This window comes from Phyllobates terribilis, unplaced genomic scaffold (assembly GCF_046119375.1).
Source record: "Phyllobates terribilis strain yellow unplaced genomic scaffold, ASM4611937v1 Scaffold_8__6_contigs__length_399053987, whole genome shotgun sequence".
In the NCBI taxonomy this organism is placed as follows: Eukaryota; Metazoa; Chordata; class Amphibia; order Anura; family Dendrobatidae; genus Phyllobates; species Phyllobates terribilis.
The window spans coordinates 157,387,049-157,407,872 of record NW_027362768.1 but is presented as its reverse complement, the minus strand read 5'-3'; positions in this window follow the sequence as shown (position 1 = coordinate 157,407,872).

Sequence of the window (20,824 nt, the reverse complement as noted above, 5' to 3'; positions counted from 1 at the left end):
CACCTGGGAGCGCCCGCCAGCTACCTGTCAGGTACCCGCCTCGCCTGTCTACCCAGAGACTGCCCCGGTCACTTGCCGTGACCACCTGCCTATCTACCCAGAGACTGCCCCGGTCACTTGCCGTGACCACCTGCCTATCTACTCAGAGACTGCCCCGGTCACTTGCCGTGACCTCCTGCCTATCTACCCAGAGACTGCCCCCATCACTTGCCGTGACCACCTGCCTGTCTTCCCAGAGACTGTCCCCCGTCACCTGCCGTGACCACCTGCCCGCTTACCCAGAGACTGTCCCCGTCACTTGCTGTGACTACCTGCTTGCCTTCCCTGGGAGTCACCCGCTTCCTTACAAGGACTTCCCCCTTGTATTGCAGCTCAGAGGTTCCACTTCCCGGACCCGTAACAGGCGGCCTACACTGGTTGATTATTGAGAATTGGTGCTTCTTTCCTATACTTATTATTACATACCTATGCTTATCCTTTCTTACATAAACTTTTCCTTACTTACCTATGCTCATCCATTTTTATTTTTTTAATTGAATGCTAAATATAGTTATCCTTTTTTAACAGTACTTATCCTTTTTTACCTATACTAATTCTTTCCTATCTATACTTCTCCTTTTTACCTATACTTTTTTAATTATATTTTAAATATGCTTCTCCTTTCTTACCTATATTTTTCCTTTTTTAATTATACTTATCCTTTCTTACCTCTAATTATCCTTCATTACATATACTTTCATATACATAGTGTAACGGGTCTGGGAGGCGGAACCTCTGAGCTACTATACAAGGGGGCGGTCCTTGTAAGGGAGCGGGTGGCGACCAGGCAGGCAGTCACAGCAGGTGACCGGGACAGTCTCTGGAAGAACGGGCAGGAGATCACGGCAAGTGACTGGGGCAGTCTCTGGATGAACGGGCAGATGGTCACGGCAAGTGACCGGGGCAGTCACTGGATGAACGGGCAGATGGTCACGGCAAGTGGCCGGGGCAGTCTCTGGGTAAAGGGTTGGTACGACCTGTGGCGGCTGATGGTAGACGTGAGCTCCCAGGTGAGCCGGCGAGAGTCTCTGGATAAACGGGTGGTCACAGCATGTGACGGCGGAGCCTCCAGGAAGACCAACAGACAGGCGGCAGATGAGTGCTCCCAGGTGAGCGGGCAGAAGTCTCTGGACAGGCGGGTGGTCACAGCACGTGATGGCAGAGCCTCCAGGTAGGCTAGCAGACAGGCAGCAGATGAGCGCTCCCAGGTGAGCGGGCAAGAGTCACTGGACAGGCAGGTGGTCACAGCACGTGACGGCGGAGCCTCCAGGTAGGCTAGCAGGCAGGTAGCAGATGTGCGCTCCCAGGTGAGCGGGCAAGCTGGTCCATAGACAGACTGACAGGAGTTGGAAGGCAGACCGTCGGACCTCAGGCAAGCAGGCAGGTAGCTGATGTGCGCTCCCAGGTGAGCGGGCAAGCTGGTCCTTAGACAGACTGACAGGAGTTGTAAGACAGACCGTCGGACCTCAGGCTAGCAGGCAGGTAGCAGAATATCAGGCAGGAATAAGACAGCAAGCTGGCAGGAATCTGGCAGGTAACTGGCAACGGGACCTGAGGGCTGAAGCAGAGTAGTGAACAGTGCAACAACATTGCTCAGGCACCTCCATTTTGGAGGAGGTGCCTTATATATGGTGAAGTCCTCCGGCCATTGGCCGGGGACTCCTTAGGACGGCGCGCGCGGCCCCTTTAAGAGGGAGGGAGAGCGCGTGCGCGCGCCCTAAGCACAGTGGCCGGGAAGGAGCGCGCGCTGCCAGCAGAGCGGGAGGCGGACGCCGGGCACGGAGCAGAGAGGTGAGGGGAACAGCGTCCCTGCCTAGCAGAGGGCAGGGATGCCGGCGCTACAGTACCCCCCCCTTTCGGCCCCCCCTTTTTTAGGCCAGACAGAAATTTAGCAAGGATGAGCGGGGCATGGATGTTCTCCCGGGGCTCCCACGTTCTCTCCTCAGGACCAAACCCCTTCCAATCTACTAGAAAAAGGTCTTTCCTCTTACCCTTTTGGTGGCAAGAATGTTCTCTACCTCAAACTCGTCCTCAGCAGAAACCGGAGCAGGAGGCGTACCTGTAGACTTGGAAAAAGAGTTAAGTACCACAGGTTTGAGGAGAGATACATGGAAGGAGTTCGGGATCCGTAAGTTGGCCGGGAGTTTCAATTTATAGGCCACCGGGTTGATCTGACTGATGACCTCCAGAGGACCGATGAACCGAGGCCCTAACTTGTAAGAAGGTATCTTGAGTCGGACATATTTAGATGAGAGCCAGACTTTATCTCCAGGACGAAATTGTGGAGGATCCAGGCGTTTTTTGTCAGCGTGTCTTTTCATCCGTTCGGACGACTGAAGGAGTGCGGATCGGGTACTCTCCCAAATGGAGGAAAATTTGCTAACGAGAGATTCCGCAGCCGGGTTGTCCACAGAGGTGGAGACAGGAAAAGGAATCCGAGGATGCTGACCGAAGACTACAAAAAACGGGGATTTGGAGGAGGATTCGCTCTCATGATTGTTATAAGAGAACTTGGCCCATGGTAGGAGATCCACCCAGTCTGAATGATGGGCATTAACGAAGTGCCGGAGGTAACTGGTCAGGTTCTGATTGATCCGCTCCACTTGACCATTGGACTGTGGGTGGTAAGCGGAAGAGAAGTCCAGGGTGACGTCTAGCAGTTTACAAGTGGCTCTCCAGAAGCGTGAGGTGAACTGTACCCCACGATCCGACACGATGTGGAGGTGCAGGCCATGAAGACGAAAGATGTGACGAATAAAGTCTTTCGCTAGCTCGGGTGCAGACGGGAGGCCTGGCAGGGGAACGAAATGAGCCATCTTGGAGAAGCGGTCAGCGACCACCCAAATGACCGTACAACCGGCAGAGACTGGGAGGTCAGTTATAAAGTCCATTGCTATATGCTGCCAGGGGGCAGCAGGCACAGAAAGCGGAAGGAGGCGACCGGCTGGCAGATGTCTCGGAACCTTGTTGCGGGCGCAGGACACACAGGCAGAAACAAAGTCTATTACGTCATTGTGCAGGGTAGGCCACCAGTAGTGCCGGGTAATAAGCTGGAGGGTCTTTTTCTGACCGGCGTGGCCAGCCAGTTTAGACGAGTGACCCCAGTGAAGGATCTTCTCCCGATCAGGTACTGATACGAACGTCTTTCCGGGAGGGAGACGATTTAGACTCACGGGAGCCACCTGCATTACTCTGGCGGGATCGATGATGTGTTTCGGATCTGCCTCGAGATCAGACACCAGAAAGGATCGAGACAAGGCGTCCGCCTTGACGTTTTTGTCAGCCGGGCGAAAATGAAGAACAAAATCAAAGCGAGCAAAAAACAAGGACCACCGGGCTTGGCGCGGGTTAAGTCTCTGGGCATGCTGGAGGTAAGCCAAGTTCTTGTGGTCAGTGTAAATTATTACCGGGTGAAGAGCCCCCTCGAGCAGGTAACGCCACTCCTCCAATGCCAGTTTGATGGCCAATAACTCTCGGTCTCCTATGAAATAATTGCGCTCTGAGGAGGAGAAGAGTTTAGAGAAGAAGCCGCAAGTTACCATCCTCCCGGAAGATGATTTTTGAGTAAGTACCGCTCCGGCTCCAGAGGAGGAGGCGTCAACTTCCAGGAAGAACTGCTTGTTGCCGTCCGGGCGATGCAGCACCGGGGCGGAAGAGAAGGCCTGTTTTAAGGAAAGAAAGGCCTCCTCTGCTTCGGGCGGCCACTCTTTGGGATTAGTACCCTTACGGGTGAGCGCGGAAATTGGGGCAGTCCGGGAAGAGAAGTGCGATATGAAGAGGCGGTAGTAGTTGGCGAAGCCCAGGAACCGCTGAATGGCCTTCAACCCCTCCGGTCGAGGCCATTTCTCGATGGCAGACAGTTTCTCTGGATCCATTCGTAGGCCGGTCTGAGAAATAATGTAGCCCAAAAACGGAAGCGAGGTCTGCTCAAAGAGGCACTTCTCGTATTTAGCGAAGAGGTGATTCTGCCTGAGCCTGAGCAGGACCTGACGAACGTCCCTCCGGTGAGTCTGGAGATCCGGAGAGAAGACCAAGATGTCGTCCAGGTACACCACTACGCAGGAGTAGAGAAGGTCCCGGAAGATGTCATTGACCAACTCTTGAAAGACGGCAGGAGCGTTACAGAGACCAAAGGGCATTACCAGATATTCATAGTGGCTGTCCCGGGTGTTGAATGCCGTCTTCCATTCATCCCCCTGACGGATACGAACCAGGTTGTACGCCCCACGGAGGTCCAGTTTGGTGAAGATTCTAGCCCCCCTCAGACGATCAAATAACTCCGGAATGAGCGGAAGGGGGTACTTATTCTTCACCGTGATCTGGTTAAGGCCTCTATAGTCTATACAGGGACGGAGAGAGCCGTCCTTCTTTTTGACGAAAAAGAAGCCTGCTCCCGCCGGGGAGGTAGATTTCCGGATGAATCCCCTGGCCAGATTCTCCTCAATATATTCGGACATCGACCGGGTCTCAGCAGCGGATAATGGATAAATACGCCCACGGGGAGGAGTAGTACCAGGTAACAGGTCGATAGGGCAGTCGTATGGTCTATGAGGGGGTAGTGTCTCTGCCTCCTTTTTATTAAAGACATCAGCATAAGACCAATAAGGAATCGGAAGTCCAGGTAGATTAGCTGGGGTAGGAGAAGGACGGACGGGATGGACGGGAACCAGACAGGTCTTATGGCAGTCCTGTCCCCAGCGAAGGACTTCTCCGGTCTGCCAGTCAAGCACGGGTGCATGTCTCTGGAGCCAAGGTAGACCTAGCAAGAGGGCGTGAGAGAGTCCAGGCAGAACATGAAAGGATATACTCTCAGAATGCAGCATTCCCACCTGCAGAGTAATGGATTCGGTGATGAGTTGGATGGGGCGTGGTAAGAGACCCCCATCCACGGCAGCAACAGACAAGGGTACAGTCAGAGGTTTGGTGGGGATGCGGTATTTCTCTACCAGGGACTGTGAAATAAGATTCCCGGCTGCTCCAGAGTCAAGTTGGGCTAGTTCGAAATAACGGTTCTCCCCGCAGACGATTGAGACTGACAGCAGCAGAGATGGAGAGGATTTATTCTTGTCTAGGTCGACCTCTCTGAGCGAACCTAGACACAGGCGTTTCCCGACCTCTCCGGGCAGGCACGGATCCGGTGCTCCTTACTGCCACAGTAGAAGCAGCTCCCCTCGGCACGGCGTAAGTCCTGACGGGTTTTGACCGTCTTGGTCTGGTCGACCTGCATAGGCACAGGAGAGTGTACCTGGGGAGAGACGGAGGGAGTGACGGGTTTCTGAAAAGTAGGAGCTAGACGTGGAAACCTCCTCTCACGGGTGACCTCTTTGGCACGCTCCTGGAACCGTAGGTCAATCCGGGTGGCAAGAGTTATTAGGTCATCGAGAGTGGTAGGAATGTCCCGACCGGCAAGTTCATCTTTAATACGGCTGGACAGACCCTCCCAGAAGACAGATACCAGAGCGTCGTTATCCCAGGCCAGCTCCGAGGCAAGGGTACGGAACCGTATGGCATATTGGCCCACGGTGAGACTTCCCTGACGGAGGCGTAGCAGAGATGATGCGGATGAGGTCTTCCGTCCGGGTTCGTCGAAGACTTTCCGGAAAGCCGTGAGAAAGGCAGGCAAGTCGGACACCAGGGGGTCTCCTCTCTCCCATAGAGGATTTAGCCAGGCCAGGGCCTCCCCGGTGAGATGGGACATGATGAAGGCAATTTTGGCCCGGTCGGAGTTAAACTGGTGGGACAATAGTTCAAAGTGCAGGGTGCACTGATTTATGAAGCCCCGAGCCTGGGCGGAGTCGCCTAGGAAGCGAGGAGGTGCAGAAAGCCGGGGTCCGGGGTAGGATACCATGGTATTAGTGGGCAGCGGAGCTGCCAGATTGCGAGTCATGGCACTGGCGGAGGTTGCTGGCGGAGCAGTCAGAGTGTCCAGGCGAGAATTGACATTCCGCAGGTGACCCAGGATGGACTCCTGTTGGGACCTCTGACGGGACAGTTCATGACACAGGTCCGAGAGCGAGGGAGCTTGGGTGCCACCGGGTTCCATGGCCCGAGCAAACTGTAACGGGTCTGGGAGGCGGAACCTCTGAGCTACTATACAAGGGGGCGGTCCTTGTAAGGGAGCGGGTGGCGACCAGGCAGGCAGTCACAGCAGGTGACCGGGACAGTCTCTGGAAGAACGGGCAGGAGATCACAGCAAGTGACTGGGGCAGTCACTGGATGAATGGGCAGATGGTCACGGCAAGTGGCCGGGGCAGTCTCTGGGTAAAGGGTTGGTACGACCTGTGGCGGCTGATGGTAGACGTGAGCTCCCAGGTGAGCCGGCGAGAGTCTCTGGATAAACGGGTGGTCACAGCATGTGACGGCGGAGCCTCCAGGAAGACCAACAGACAGGCGGCAGATGAGCGCTCCCAGGTGAGCGGGCAGAAGTCTCTGGACAGGCAGGTGGTCACAGCACGTGACGGCAGAGCCTCCAGGTAGGCTAGCAGACAGGCAGCAGATGAGCGCTCCAGGTGAGCGGGCAAGAGTCACTGGACAGGCAGGTGGTCACAGCACGTGACGGCGGAGCCTCCAGGTAGGCTAGCAGGCAGGTAGCAGATGTGCGCTCCCAGGTGAGCGGGCAAGCTGGTCCATAGACAGACTGACAGGAGTTGGAAGGCAGACCGTCGGACCTCAGGCAAGCAGGCAGGTAGCTGATGTGCGCTCCCAGGTGAGCGGGCAAGCTGGTCCTTAGACAGACTGACAGGAGTTGTAAGACAGACCGTCGGACCTCAGGCTAGCAGGCAGGTAGCAGAATATCAGGCAGGAATAAGACAGCAAGCTGGCAGGAATCTGGCAGGTATCTGGCAGGTAACTGGCAACGGGACCTGAGGGCTGAAGCAGAGTAGTGAACAGTGCAACAACATTGCTCGGGCACCTCCATTTTGGAGGAGGTGCCTTATATATGGTGAAGTCCTCCGGCCATTGGCCGGGGACTCCTTAGGACGGCGCGCGCGGCCCCTTTAAGAGGGAGGGAGAGCGCGCGCGCCCTAAGCACAGTGGCCGGGAAGGAGCGCGCGCTGCCAGCAGAGCGGGAGGCGGACGCCGGGCACGGAGCAGAGAGGTGAGGGGAACAGCGTCCCTGCCTAGCAGAGGGCAGGGACGCCGGCGCTACACATAGCCTTTTTAATATATATTTATACTTTTTTACTCATACCTATCCTTATCTACCAATATTTATCATTACTTACCTATGCTTATCCTTTTTTTATTGATCGGATGTTAGATATACTTATTATTTTTTACCAGTAATTCTCCTTACATATACTTATATTTTCTTACCTAGACTTATCCTTTCCTGCCTGTATTTTTATCTTAACTAGACTGATCTTTTTTTTCCTATAATTATCTTTTCTTACCCATATTTAGCTACACTTATCCTTTTTACTTCTACTTATCCTTTTTTATGCATACTTATCTTTTGTTACCTATGCTTATCATTTCTTTCCTGTATTTATCTATACTTATCATTTTTTCCTATATTTACCTATACTTATTCTTTCCTACCTATATTTACTTATAATTATCCTTTTTTGCCCTTTCTTACCTATACTTATCATTTTTACTTATGCTTATCCTCTCTTACCTATATTTACCTATTCTTATAATTTCTTACAATACTTACCTATAGTTATTCTTTCTTACCTATATTTATCTTTTTTTTCCTATACTTATCCTCTTGTACCTACACGTATCCTTACTTATCTATTCTTATATTTACCTATACTTTTTTACCTTTACTTATCTTTTCTTATCTTTTCTTACTTATACTTATTCTTTCTTACGTATTTTTATCTATATTTATCACTTATAGTTATCAATGCGGAGGTCCCTGATGATGTTGGACATCCGATCTTCTGCTCTTCTCTGCATGATCTTCTGGAAGCTCAGGTATGCAGCTTGCTCTGATATTATTGAGCAGGTGTCTTGTGGAGGGTTTTCTAGTTGACAAATTAAAACCCTCTGAACACGGCCTGGTCCTCTGGTGTTATAGATAATGTAGCCTCTGCCGCTTGGATCTTGTCAAGCTTAAAAGCACGGAACTTTGGTTTAGGCTTAGTTAGTTATAGAAAAGATGCAGAAAAAGTCATGGTGAAAATTGGTGACTAATTAAAATAGTTTTGACTTGAAGTATAGAAAAAAAATTGCTCAATATTAAGGAACGTTTTGAAATGTAAATGTAATATTGTAGAGACAAAACCATCACAACAAGCATTGCAGCTCAAGTTTAGTTACTTCAGTGCGATTTATCCATTTACTTCCAGTTATTTGGGTATTTTGCTTGTCTTTGTTTTTTCTCTGTCTAGTGGCCTTATGTGAACATGCATTTACATTTTGCATGCACATCAATTTACGTTTCAGTTCAGATTCCCAGGTTTTTTCTTTGTAGTTTAGTGTGCTTTAGTGCATATAAAAGGTGTGGCCGCCCTTTGTCTGAGCTGAAAGCTTCATTCTGCCTCTCAGGTCTATGTTTCTACTAGGGGTTCAGTCTCTCTGCCCTTATCCATATGTATGTCACTTGACAAATGGTAAGGTTTTAATATTAGAGTTAGGACTGTCCCATAAGGGTTACCGTGACATGGTGGGACGGCCTTTACATTATTTTGATCAAAATTATGTTAACTAAATACCCTTTATTATTTATCATTATTTTTGCATTGTGCGATTTATCCATTTAATTCCAGTTATTTGGGTATTTTGCTTGTCTTTGGTTTTTCTCTGTCTAGTGGCCTTATGTGAACATGTATTTACATTTTGCATGCACATCAATTTACATTTCAGTTCAGACTCCCAGTTTTTTTCTCTGTATTTTAGTTTGCTTTAGTGCATATAAGGGTGTGGCTTCCCTTTGTCTGAGCTGAAAGGTTCATTCTGCCTCTCAGGTCTATGTTTCTACTAGGGGTTCAGTCTCTCTGCCCTTATCCATATGCATGTCACTTGACAAATGGTAAGGTTTTAATATTACAGTTAGGACTGTCCCATAAGGGTTACCGTGACATGGTGAGATGGCTTTTACATTATTTTGATCAAAATTATGTTAACTAAATACCCTTTATTATTTATCATTATTTTTGCACTGTGCAATTTATCCATTTACTTCCAGTTATTTAGGTATTTTGCTTGTCTTTGGTTTTTCTCTGTAAATGTAATATTGTAGAGACAAAACCAGCACAACAAGCATTGCAGCTCAAGTTTAGTCACTTCAGTGAGCTGCAGTGCCACTAATTATCTCTATGGCCAATCATACTCCTGTCTCATCATATATAGGATGCAGAATTATGTGCAGGTAATAGGCAATAGCTTAAGTATGGTTAGAATGAGAAGTTTTTAAATAAGTACAATCTGTACTTATATCACTTCAACGCTGAACACTTTGATCTGTTAACAGACTCTTCCAAATTGGGACAGCTCCATCAGTTCTGTTTTTTTGACAAAATTGGTTCATATTTGTTGTTTTATTTTTCTTCTGGTCAAAATCAGCAGTGGAGACTATAAAAAGGAGAATTATTGTTGAAAAATGCAAACTAATTTTCTTTAGATTCACTTCCATGTCTGCCTGAAAAATTATCAAAACATTGTGGTCCTTATGGAGAACTCATTTCAATTGTTTTTAGCCAAGGATCTTCTCTATCTCCAGCTACAGATGCCTATGCAATTCTTTTGCCAGATTAAATGACTTGCACCTGACAGAACATATAACTAGTTAATTATTTGCGTATAGCCTGCAAAAGAGTCTGAAAGAAGTGCAATACTATAGACTAGACATGCACCATTAATAAATTACATTTTCCAGCCCGATCATTTATAATAGTAATGTAAACATTAACGTAGTCCAAATTATTTTTCAACCCTGATATTAACCCCTTTACAATCCAAGGTGGTTTGCACGTTAATGACCAGGCCAAATTTTACAATTCTGACCACTGTCACTTTATGAGGTAATTACTCTGGAACGCTTCAACGGATTCCCCTGATTATGAGAAGGTTTTTTCGTGACATATTGTACTTCATGTTTTTGGTAAAATTTCTTTGATATAACTTGCGTTTATTTGTGAAAAAAATGGAAATTTGGCAAAATTTTGAAAATTTAGCAATTTTCAAAATTTGAATTTTTATGCCCTTAAATCAGAGAGATATGTCACACAAAATAGTTAATAAATAACATTTCCCACATGCATACTTTACATCAGCACAATTTTGGAGCCAAATTTTTTTTTATTGGGGAGCTATAAGGGTTAAAATTTGACCAGTGATTTCTCATTTTTCCAATAAAATTTACAAAACCATTTTTTTAGGGACCACATCATATTTAAAGTCACTTTGAGGGGTCTTTATGACAGAAAATACCCAAAAGTGACACCATTCTAAAAACTGAACCCCTCAAGGTGCTCAAAACCACATTTAAGAACTTTATTAACCCTTCAGGTGCTTCACAGGAATTTTAGGAATGTGGAAGAAAAAAATTAACATTTAACTTTTTTTACAAAAATGTTACTTTAGACCCATTTTTTTTTCTTTTTGCAGGGGTAACAGGAAAAAATGGACCCCAAAATTTGTTGTGCAATTTCTCCTGAGTAAGCAGATACACCATATGTGAGGAAAAACCACTGTTTGGGCGCACGGCAGGGTTCGGAAGGGAAGGAGCGCCATTTGACTTTTTGAATGTAACATTTGCTTGAATAATTAGCGGAAGCCATGTTGCATTTGGGGAGCCCCTGATGTGCCTAAACAGTAGAAATCCCCCACAAGTGACACCATTTTGGAAACTAGACCCCTCAGGGAACTTATCTAGATGTGTGGTGAGCACCTTGAACCCACAGGTGCTTCACAGAAGTTTATAACAGTGAGACGTAAAAATAAAATTTTCACATTTTTCCCACAAAAATGTTTTTAAGCCCCCACTTTTGCATTTTCATAAGGGTAACAGGAGAAATTGCACCATGCAGTTTGTTGTGCAATTTCTCCTGAGTAAGCAGATACCCCATATGTGGGGGAAAACCACTGTTTGGGCTCACGGCAGGGTTCGGAAGGGAAGGAGCGCCATTTGACTTTTTGAATGTAAAATTTGCTTGAATAATTAGCGGACGCCATGTTGCATTTGGGGAGCCCCTGATGTGCCTAAACAGTGGATATCCCCCACAAGTGACACCATTTTGGAAACTAGACCCCTCAGGGAACTTATCTAGATGTGTGGTGAGCACCTTGAACCCCCAGGTGCTTCACAGAAGTTTATAACATTGAGCCGTAAAAATAAGATTTTCACATTTTTCCCACAAAAATGTTTTTCAGCCCCCACTTTTGCATTTTCATAAGGGTAACAGGAGAAATTGCACCATGCAGTTTGTTGTGCAATTTCTCCTGAGTAAGCAGATACCCCATATGTGGGGGAAAACCACTGTTTGGGCGCACGGCAGGGTTCGGAAGGGAAGGAGCGCCATTTGACTTTTTGAATGTAAAATTTGCTTGAATAATTAGCGGACGCCATGTTGCATTTGGGGAGCCCCTGATGTGCCTAAACAGTGGAAACCCCCCACAAGTGACACCATTTTGGAAACTAGACACCTCAGGGAACTTATCTAGATGTGTGGTGAGCACCTTGAACCCCCAAGTCCTTTACAGAAGTTTATAAGATGGAGCCGTGAAAATAAAAGAATCTAACTTTTTCCACAAAAATGATGTTTTAGCCCCAATTTTTTTATTTTCACAAGGGTAAGAGGAGAAAATGGACCCCAAAAACGTTTGTGCAATTTCTCTTGAGTACGCCAATACCCCATATGTGGGGAAAATACAGTGTTTGGGCGCACGGCAGAGTTCAGAAGGGAAGGAGCACTGTGTGACTTTTTGAACGCAAAATCGGCTGGAATCGAGAGCGGACGCCATGTCGCGTTTGGAGAGCCCCTGATGTGCCTAAATAGTTGAAACCCCCCCACAAGTGACCCCATTTTGGAAACTACACCCCTCAAGGATTTTATCAAGGGGTATAGTGAACATTTTGAGCCCAGAGATACGACATAGAATTTGATGACATTAGGTCATCATATTGAATAAGTTGTCATTAGTCTTGAGCGCAAGTGCTTGCTACTTGAGTTTGCATCGGGTACTCAGGTATGCACCATGTATCGCGGGTGCTCAAGTGACATGCTCGAGTCCCCGTCCTGTATGTTTCACGGTTATTAGACACCCCAAAAAAACATACTGGGATCGCTCGTGCATGGCAGGCAATCCCCGCGAGGTTTTTTTGGCCGCGAAGCATATGGAGCGGAGACTTGAGCACTTGCGATACTCAATGCATACCCGAGCACCCGATGCAAACTCAAGTAGCGAGCACTTGCCTTCAAAACTAGTTGCCATATCGTCATCTTTTTTTTTTTTTTTTTACTTTTGAAAAAAAAAAACAACCCTAACCCTACCCTAGCCCAGCCCTGACCCCAACCCTAACATTAGCACAACCCTAACCCCAACCCCAGCCCTAGCGTTTATTTTTTACGCCGTTCCTAGTGCAGTATAAGTGATTAGACGACCTTATTCTTTGGGTCGGTTCGACTACAGAGATACCAGAATGATATCGGGTTTTTATGATTGACAGCTGTCACACACTAAAAGACACATATTTTGTAAAATCTAGTTTTTGCATCGCCATATTTTGAGAGCTATAATTTTTCCACATTTTGGCCGAAAGAGTTATGTGATGGCTTGTTTTTTGCGGGATGAGTTGACGTTTTTATTGGTGCCATTTTCAGGCATGTGATATTTTTTGATCGCTTTCTATTCCAGCTTTTGGGAGGCAGAATAAACAAAAAACAACAATTCAGGAATTGTTTTTTTTTTTAATTTTTTTATTCTACTTCGCGAGTGGTAAAATTGATAAGGTAGCTTTATTCTTTGGGTCAGTATGTTTACAGCGGTACCACATTTATATAGTTTTTCTATGTTTTGGCGCTTTTACACAATAAAAGCTATTTTATAGAAAAAAATATTTTTTTGCATCGCTTTATTCTGAGAGCTATAACTTTTTGATTTTTTGGATGATGGAGCTGTATGGCAGCTTGTTTTTTGCGGGACAAGATGACGTTTTCAGTGGTACCATTTTTATTTATATTCGTGTTGTTGATCGTGTTTTATTCCATTTTTTGTTTGGCGGTATGATGATAAAGCATTATTTTTTGCTTCGTTTTTTTTTACCGTGTTCACTGAAGGGGTTAACTAGTGGGACAATTTTATAGGTCAGGTCGTTCCGGACGCGGCCATACCAAATATGTGTACTATTGTTTTTTTTTGTTTTTTACATAATAATATTTATTGATGGGTACATTATATTTTTTTTTTTTGGTGGATTATTTTTTTTTTTTTTATATTTTTACAATTTTTTTTAAAAATGTTTTCACTTTCTGAGAGTTTTTTTAGTTTTTTACTTAGTCCCACTCTGAGACTTTCACTTTTATTATTCTGATCGCCTGCATAGCATAGGGATGGAGCACCATCCCTGTGCTATGCAGGCAGTCAGTGCTGCACAGAGAGAAGATTGTTTGGTCATGCACTGCGCATGACCAAAAAATCTTCCTGCTGTCTGGTGACCCGGATGTTGTCATGACGACATCGGGTCGTCAAGGCAACACCCGGGAAGCCACGGCAGACAGCACTGGAGGCCGGAAGAGGTGGTGAGTATTGCGATCACCTCCCCTTAGCCACCGCAATGCTGCGATCGACTTCGGTTGCAGCATTGCGGGGGTTAATGAGCTGGGAGCGGTGCGAGACCACTCCCTGCACATAGTACCAGGTGTCAGCTGTAACAATCAGCTGACACCCGGCGGTGATCGCGCCCGCACAGCCTGACGTACTAATACAGGTCAGGCTCTTAAGTCCCAGGGCACAGACGCGTATTAGCACATCATGGGCTTTAAAGGGGTTAAACATAATGTATCACAGAGCCAAAAGCGTAGAAGATTGTGGGAGAGTATCTTATTCAGATCCATGTGACAATTCTGTACATATACTTACTACATGGATGTATGGTGGGGCCATCCTAAGGGCTTCCACTGAGACCCAATCAATTCGCTGGAAGAAGGGGTGTTCTCGGATGTTACCATTGACTCCTAATCTCTGGACAGGATCTTTCTGGAGGAGCTGTTCAATGATGTCCTTGGCGCCGGAGGATGATTCATCAAAGAGTGAGGGATGGTAGTTACACTCACTGGTAAGCATTTAGTTTAAGATGACTCCAAACGAGTACCAGTCTACTCCGGCGTTATACTCCTCCTTGTCCATGATCTGCCATAGAGAAGCATTATTAGTAGTGCTACCTCTTGTATATCACCGTTCTTACATGTCACTCATATTGTTATGTGATTCTATATTAAATGACAGTAAGTCTTACTACTTAATCAAGAGACAAAAAGGATCTTTCATAATTATGCTCCATAAATGAAATTAATAAATGATATGAAAAATCAGAATGAATGTAATATATACAATTGTGACAACGCTCAGCTCAGTGTGCTACCAGCTCAAACTTTAACCCCTTCAATATTGGGCGATTTTCAGTTTTTCCTCCCTTCTTACAAGAGCCATAACTTTTTTATTTTTCCATCCACATAACCATATGATGGCTTGTTTATTGCAGGATGAGCAGTAGTTTTGAATGACGCCATTAATTTTATCATGTGATGCACTTGAAAGTGGTAAAAAAATTCCAAGCATGTTAAAATTGCAAAAAAAGTGTAATTTTACAATTTTTGTTTTATTTACCATGTTAACTATATGTTAAATCTGACCTGGCTTTATGATTATCCAGGTGAGTACAATTACGCAGATACCAAACACATGATGACATTTTTATTGATATCATTTTGAGGCAGATACAATATTTTGATCACCTTTTATTGCATTTTATTACAATGTTGCGGTGGCCAAAAAAACTTAATTCTGGTGTTTTGATTTTTTCTTTGTTATGCCGTTTACTGATCAGATTAATTTTATATTTTGAGTGATCGGACTTTTACAAACACAGCAATACAGAGATACCAGATATGTGTATTTTTATTTTTTTTAATTGTTTTATTTTTAATGGGGCAAAAGGGGGGTGATTTGAACTTTTCTGTATTTTTTAGCTTCCTTATATTTTTAAAAACATTTTTTTTAAACTTTTTTTTCCTATATTTATCAGTTCCCTTAGGGGAATTGAAGCTTTGACTGTCTGACTGCTGATGCACAGCTATGTATAGCTAAAATTACAATCTCCTATGAATGCCAGCTAAACGGTGGCCTTCACAGGAGTACTGTCATGACAAGCACGGAGATCTTCAGTGACCCCCGAATGCCATGGTAACCCATCAGCACCTCGTGATCATGTCAGGGGCGCACCGATGGGCATGTAGAAAAACGCGCCCCCTCGCCAGCCATGTTAAATGCCACTGTCAGAGATTGACAGCGAGATCTAACATGTTAATGGCTGCAGGCGGAGTAGTGTTACACCAGCAGCTGTTAAAGATTAAATCAACTATCATCCGCAGGAAAAGATGCGGGCTCGGCGTGCGACCTCGCATCAAAGGCAGGGACATGACATATGACCGACATGTACGCCATATGTCATGAAGGGGTTAAGGAGCGATCTGTGACATAGCTGATAATACTGAGGTGGCGGCTTGCCCTGTATTATATACACAGAGCAGCTTAGTCCGATGTACTTGATATTTCAGATACTTGTTATCTAATAAATGTAATAAGTGCACATAAAATAATAGATTTTCCTGTATCATTATTACACATGTTATTGCCACTTTAGGACATCTCTGGTCCGGATAACTCAGCATTACACCTGGTTGGTCATAGTTCACCATCCATGTAGACATGCAGGCTAGGAGGAATAGGAGACGATGCTCCTCCCATTTGGTGATTGTGCGGCTCACAGTAGTGAAGCACTCAGAGGTCACACATCTTTTCCCTGTTCTGTGGATGGGTGATATATTGAAAATACTTTAAATGGATTTCTAGTGCTCTAATATTGATAACCAGAACAGGGCATCAATATAAGATTGGTGGGGGTCAATGCCCAGCAGTCCCACTGTTATTTCCTCCGCCAGTGGTTGGATATAACCAATAAACAGACATCACAGCACCGGTCACTGGTTAGTGGCGGCTGCTGGTACTACAGATTACCCCTATTGAAAGAAACACGGGCTGATCTGCATTTCTTGGCACTGACCACTAAACAGTACAGAGGTGCGATGTTCTGCTCTGTTTACATCAGGTTGCAGCCAGGGGTAAGAACAGCTAATCAGTGTTATCCGATCCTCAATGATTTTATATTGATGAATAGTGTTGAGCATTCCGAAACTGAAATATCGGGTATCGGCCGATATTCGCGGTATCGGAATTCCGATACTTAATTCCGATACTTTTACAATATCGAGTACCGGAATCGGAAGTTCCCATAATGCCTGCGCTCTGCAGTGTCTCTGAAGTATGACAAGCTGGATGGCAGCGCTCAGCTGAGATCCAGCCTGTCATCAGAATACCATCCCAGCGTGGGAGAATTCTCCTGATCGTTTAAAAGCCGGCGGGCGGTAAAAAGCCGACGGCTTTTAAACAATCACACAGCCCCATACTGCTTCCCCGCAGCCTCCCATCCTGATCCTCCGCTCCCCTCGCCACCTCCCATCCCGATCGTAAGTTAGGACCGGGCGGGGAGCGCAGCAACAAGGAGCGGGAGGCGAAGGACCCGGGCGGGGAATCCGGCAGTGAAAAGACTTCACCACCGGCTTTCCCGTTCTGTGCTGCGCTTTCCCGCCGGTTATTTCAAATGAACAGCTGAGGTATCAGGTGATGCTGATCAGCTGTTCATTTGAAGTCGCCACGGTGCCCTCAGAGGGTTCATGTGAGTTCATGCTTGACTGCATTGCATGAACTCACATGAACTTTCCCACGGCTGCACAGGTCAGCCACACCTCCCAGACGATCAGCCCGGTCATGATTGGTGTGTGTGGGTGTCTGTGCGTGTGTCTGCGAGTGTGTGCGGGGTGTCTGTGCGTGTGTCTGGGAGTGTGTGCGGGGTGTCTGTGCGATGTCTGCGGGTGTGTGCAATGTCTGCGGGTGTGTGCGGTGTCTGCAGTTGTGTGCGGTGTCTGTGCGATGTGTGCGGGTGTGCGCGGTGTCTGTGCTATGTCTGCGGTGTCTGTGCAATGTCTGCGAGTGTGTGCGGTGTCTGTGCGATGTCTGCGGTGTCTGTGCGATGTCTGCGAGTGTGTGCGGTGTCTGTGCGATGTCTGTGCAATGTCTGCGAGTGTGTGCGGTGTCTGTGCGATGTCTGCGAGTGTGTGCAGTGTCTGTGCGATGTCTGCGAGTGTGTGCGATGTCTGTGCGATGTCTGCGGGTGTGTGCGTGCAGGCAGACATAGGCCGATGTGACACTACTACTCCCATCGGCCTATGTCTGTCCCCCGTCCACTCGTGCCAGGAGGATCAGCTCGATGGGAGCAGTAGTTCCCATAAGCCTGATCCTGCTATTTAAATTGCCCTACTGTTTCCCCAATAAATTTTAAATACATGCCATTGGTGGCCAGTGGTTACCTACAATAAATTAGTTCATACATTACCTGTCCCCGCCGATCGCTACCTAAAATAAAGTAAAAATAAAAAACTACACCTATACTCACCTAGACACCTAATTCCACGAAGCCATCGATCTCCTGTAATAAAATATAAAATAGTAAACCACAACCTTATCCTTACCCCTCCGTAGTAGTCCACGAGTGTCCCACGATGATCTCCAGTTTAGAGCAGCCACATAGAATGTGACCGCTCTGAACCGCTGCCGCCGCTAGAATGATGGGGCCGTAAAGCAGCCCCGTCATTGCATAAGCGGGTTCGCCGGAGTTCAGGCAGCGCTGCTCCGGTTAGCTCCTTTACGGCCCTGCTGTATCGTGAGAAATTCCCACGGTACAGCAGTGCCGTAAAGGAGGTCTCCGGAGCTGCGCTGCCTGAATGCACTCCGGTGACCTCAGTCAGTGGCTCCCGCTGCCGGGAGCGGACGTGTTCCCGGCAGTGTGAGCTTACAGCAGCCATGCACAGCTGTCACCATCTCCAGATGTGACAGCTGTGCATGAGAGATCAGCGCAGGAACGTGGACAGGTAACTATTTTTTTTTAGTAAACTAAGAATTAAATAAAATGGTGTGTTTTATTTCAAATAAATTATTTTTTTCTGGGTGTAGTGTGTGTTTTTTGTAGGTTAGTAATGGGGGTGTCTTATAGACGCCCACCATTACTAACCTGGGCTTCATGGCAGCTGGCGCTGACATGAACCCCAGCCCTATTACCCCACAGCCACCGCTACAGGGCAGTGGGAAGAGCGAGGCTAAGTGCCAGAATTGGCGCATCCTATGGATGCGCCATTTCTGGGGCGGCTGACGGCTGGTGTTTCTAGCCTGGGAGGGGGCCAATATTCATGGCACCCTTCCTGGGCTATTAATATCAGCCCCCAGCTGTCTGCCTAGCCTTTGCTAGCTATTAAATAGGGGGTACCCCACGTCATTTTTTGGGGGGGTCCCCCATTTTAATAGCTAGTAAAGGCTAGGTATTCAGCTGGGGGCTGATATTAGTAGTCTGGGAAGCTCCGTGGGTATTACCCACTTCCCAGGCTTCAAACATCTGCCCCAGCCGTCTGCTTAACCTCCGCTAGAGCCTAAAATTATGGGGGATCCCACGCCAATTTTTTTTTAAATAAATCCTTTATTTTAACACTAAATGACATTTGTGGAGTTAATAAAGATGCAGTCCCTAAATTATTATTTATTTTTTAATTAATTTTTCCCAAAAATTTTGACGTGGGCTTTGCCATATTTTTGTATGCCAACCAGGTACAGCATCCAGCTTCTATGAACGCACCATTTTCCGGGGTGGCTGCGGACTGCAATTTGCACCGGGGGGGGGGGGGCAGAAAGCTTGGGCCTCCCTGCGCTGCAGATTCCATCCCCCAGCTGCCTAGTTGTACCTGGCTGGACACAAAAATAGGGAGAAGCCCCACGTATTTTTTTTTTTAATTATTTCATGAAATTCATGAAATAATTTTTTAAAAAAAGGGCTTCCCTATATTGTTGTGTCCGGCCAGGTACAAATAGGCAGCTGGTGGTTGGGCGCAGCCCGTTCCTGCCTGCTGTACCTGGCTGGACACAAATATAGTGCGAAGCCCCACGTCAATTTTTTTAAAATTATTTCAGGAAATTCATGAAATAATTAAAAAAAAATTGATGTGGGGCTTCGCCCTATATTTGTGTCCAGCCAGGTACAGCAGGCAGGAACGGGCTGCGCCCAACCACCGGCTGCCTATTTGTACCTGGCCGGACACAACAATATAGGGAAGCCCTTTTTTTAAAAAATTATTTCATGAAATAATTAAAAAAAAATTGACGTGGGGCTTCGCACTATATTTGTGTCCAGCCAGGTACAGCAGGCAGGAACGGGCTGCCCCCAACCACCAGCTGCCTATTTGTACCTGGCCGGACACAACAATATAGGGAAGCCCTTTTTTTCTTAATTATTTCATGAATTTCATGAAATAATTGAAAAAAAAAATACGTGGGGCTTCGCCCTATTTTTGTGTCCAGCCAGGTACAACTAGGCAGCTGGGGGCTGGAATCCGCAGCGCAGGGAGGCCCAAGCTTTCTGGGCCCCACCCGCTGCAAATTGCAGTCCGCAGCCGCCCCGGAAAATGGCGCGTTCATAGAAGCGCCATCTTCTGGCGCTGTACCCAACTCATCCAGGGCCCTGGTGCGGTGGCTCACTGGGTAATAAAGGGGTTAAGGCCAGCTTGGCATTATCAGCTGGCCCTAAGCCCGAAATTCATGGGGTCACGCCAATATTAGACATGACCACCATGAATTTCTAGTAAAGTATTTAAAAAAAACACAACACCCAGAAAAAAGTCCTTTAATTGAAATAAACACACAATTCTTTATTGTTCTAAATTAAACCATACTTACCATCACGCCCATTCCAGCTGAAGCCAACGATCTCCTGCAATAAAAGAAAAATAATAAAGCAACATCATCCTTACCTTTCCATGGTTCCCACGACAGCTTCAGCTCTGCTACATCGAGATAACAGGCTGGACCGCAGCAGAAAGCTGCCATCCAGCCTGTCATCCCGCAGACACTGAGAAGTGCAGGCTTGCTTGCGCTCCTCAGTGTCTCTCTGTGACGGCATAAAGATGAGCCGAGGTCATGTCCAATGAACTCGGCTCACCTCATGCACGTCACTGACAGCGTGGGAAAATTCTCCTGCACTCAGCGCTTCAGCGTGAGAATTTTCCCACGCTGTCAGTGACGTGAATGAGGTGAGGTCATATCAATGAACTCAGCTCACCTCATGCACGTCACTGACAGCGTGGGAAAATTCTCACGCTGAAGCGCTGAGTGCAGGAGAATTCTCCCACGCTGTCAGTGACGTGCATGAGGTGAGCCGAGTTCATTGGACATGACCTCGGCTCATCTGGATGCCGTCACAGAGAGACACTGAGGAGCGCAAGCATGCCTGCGCTTCTCAGTGTCTGCGGGATGACAGGCTGGATGGCAGCGTTTTGCTGCGGTCCAGCCTGTCATCTCGATGTAGCTGAGCTGGAGCTGTCCTGGGAACCATGGAAAGGTAAGGATGAGGTTGCTTTATTATTTTTCTTTTATTGCAGGAGATCGTTGGCTTCAGCTGGAATGGGCGTGACGGTAAGTATGGTTTAATTTAGAACAATAAAGAATTGTGTGT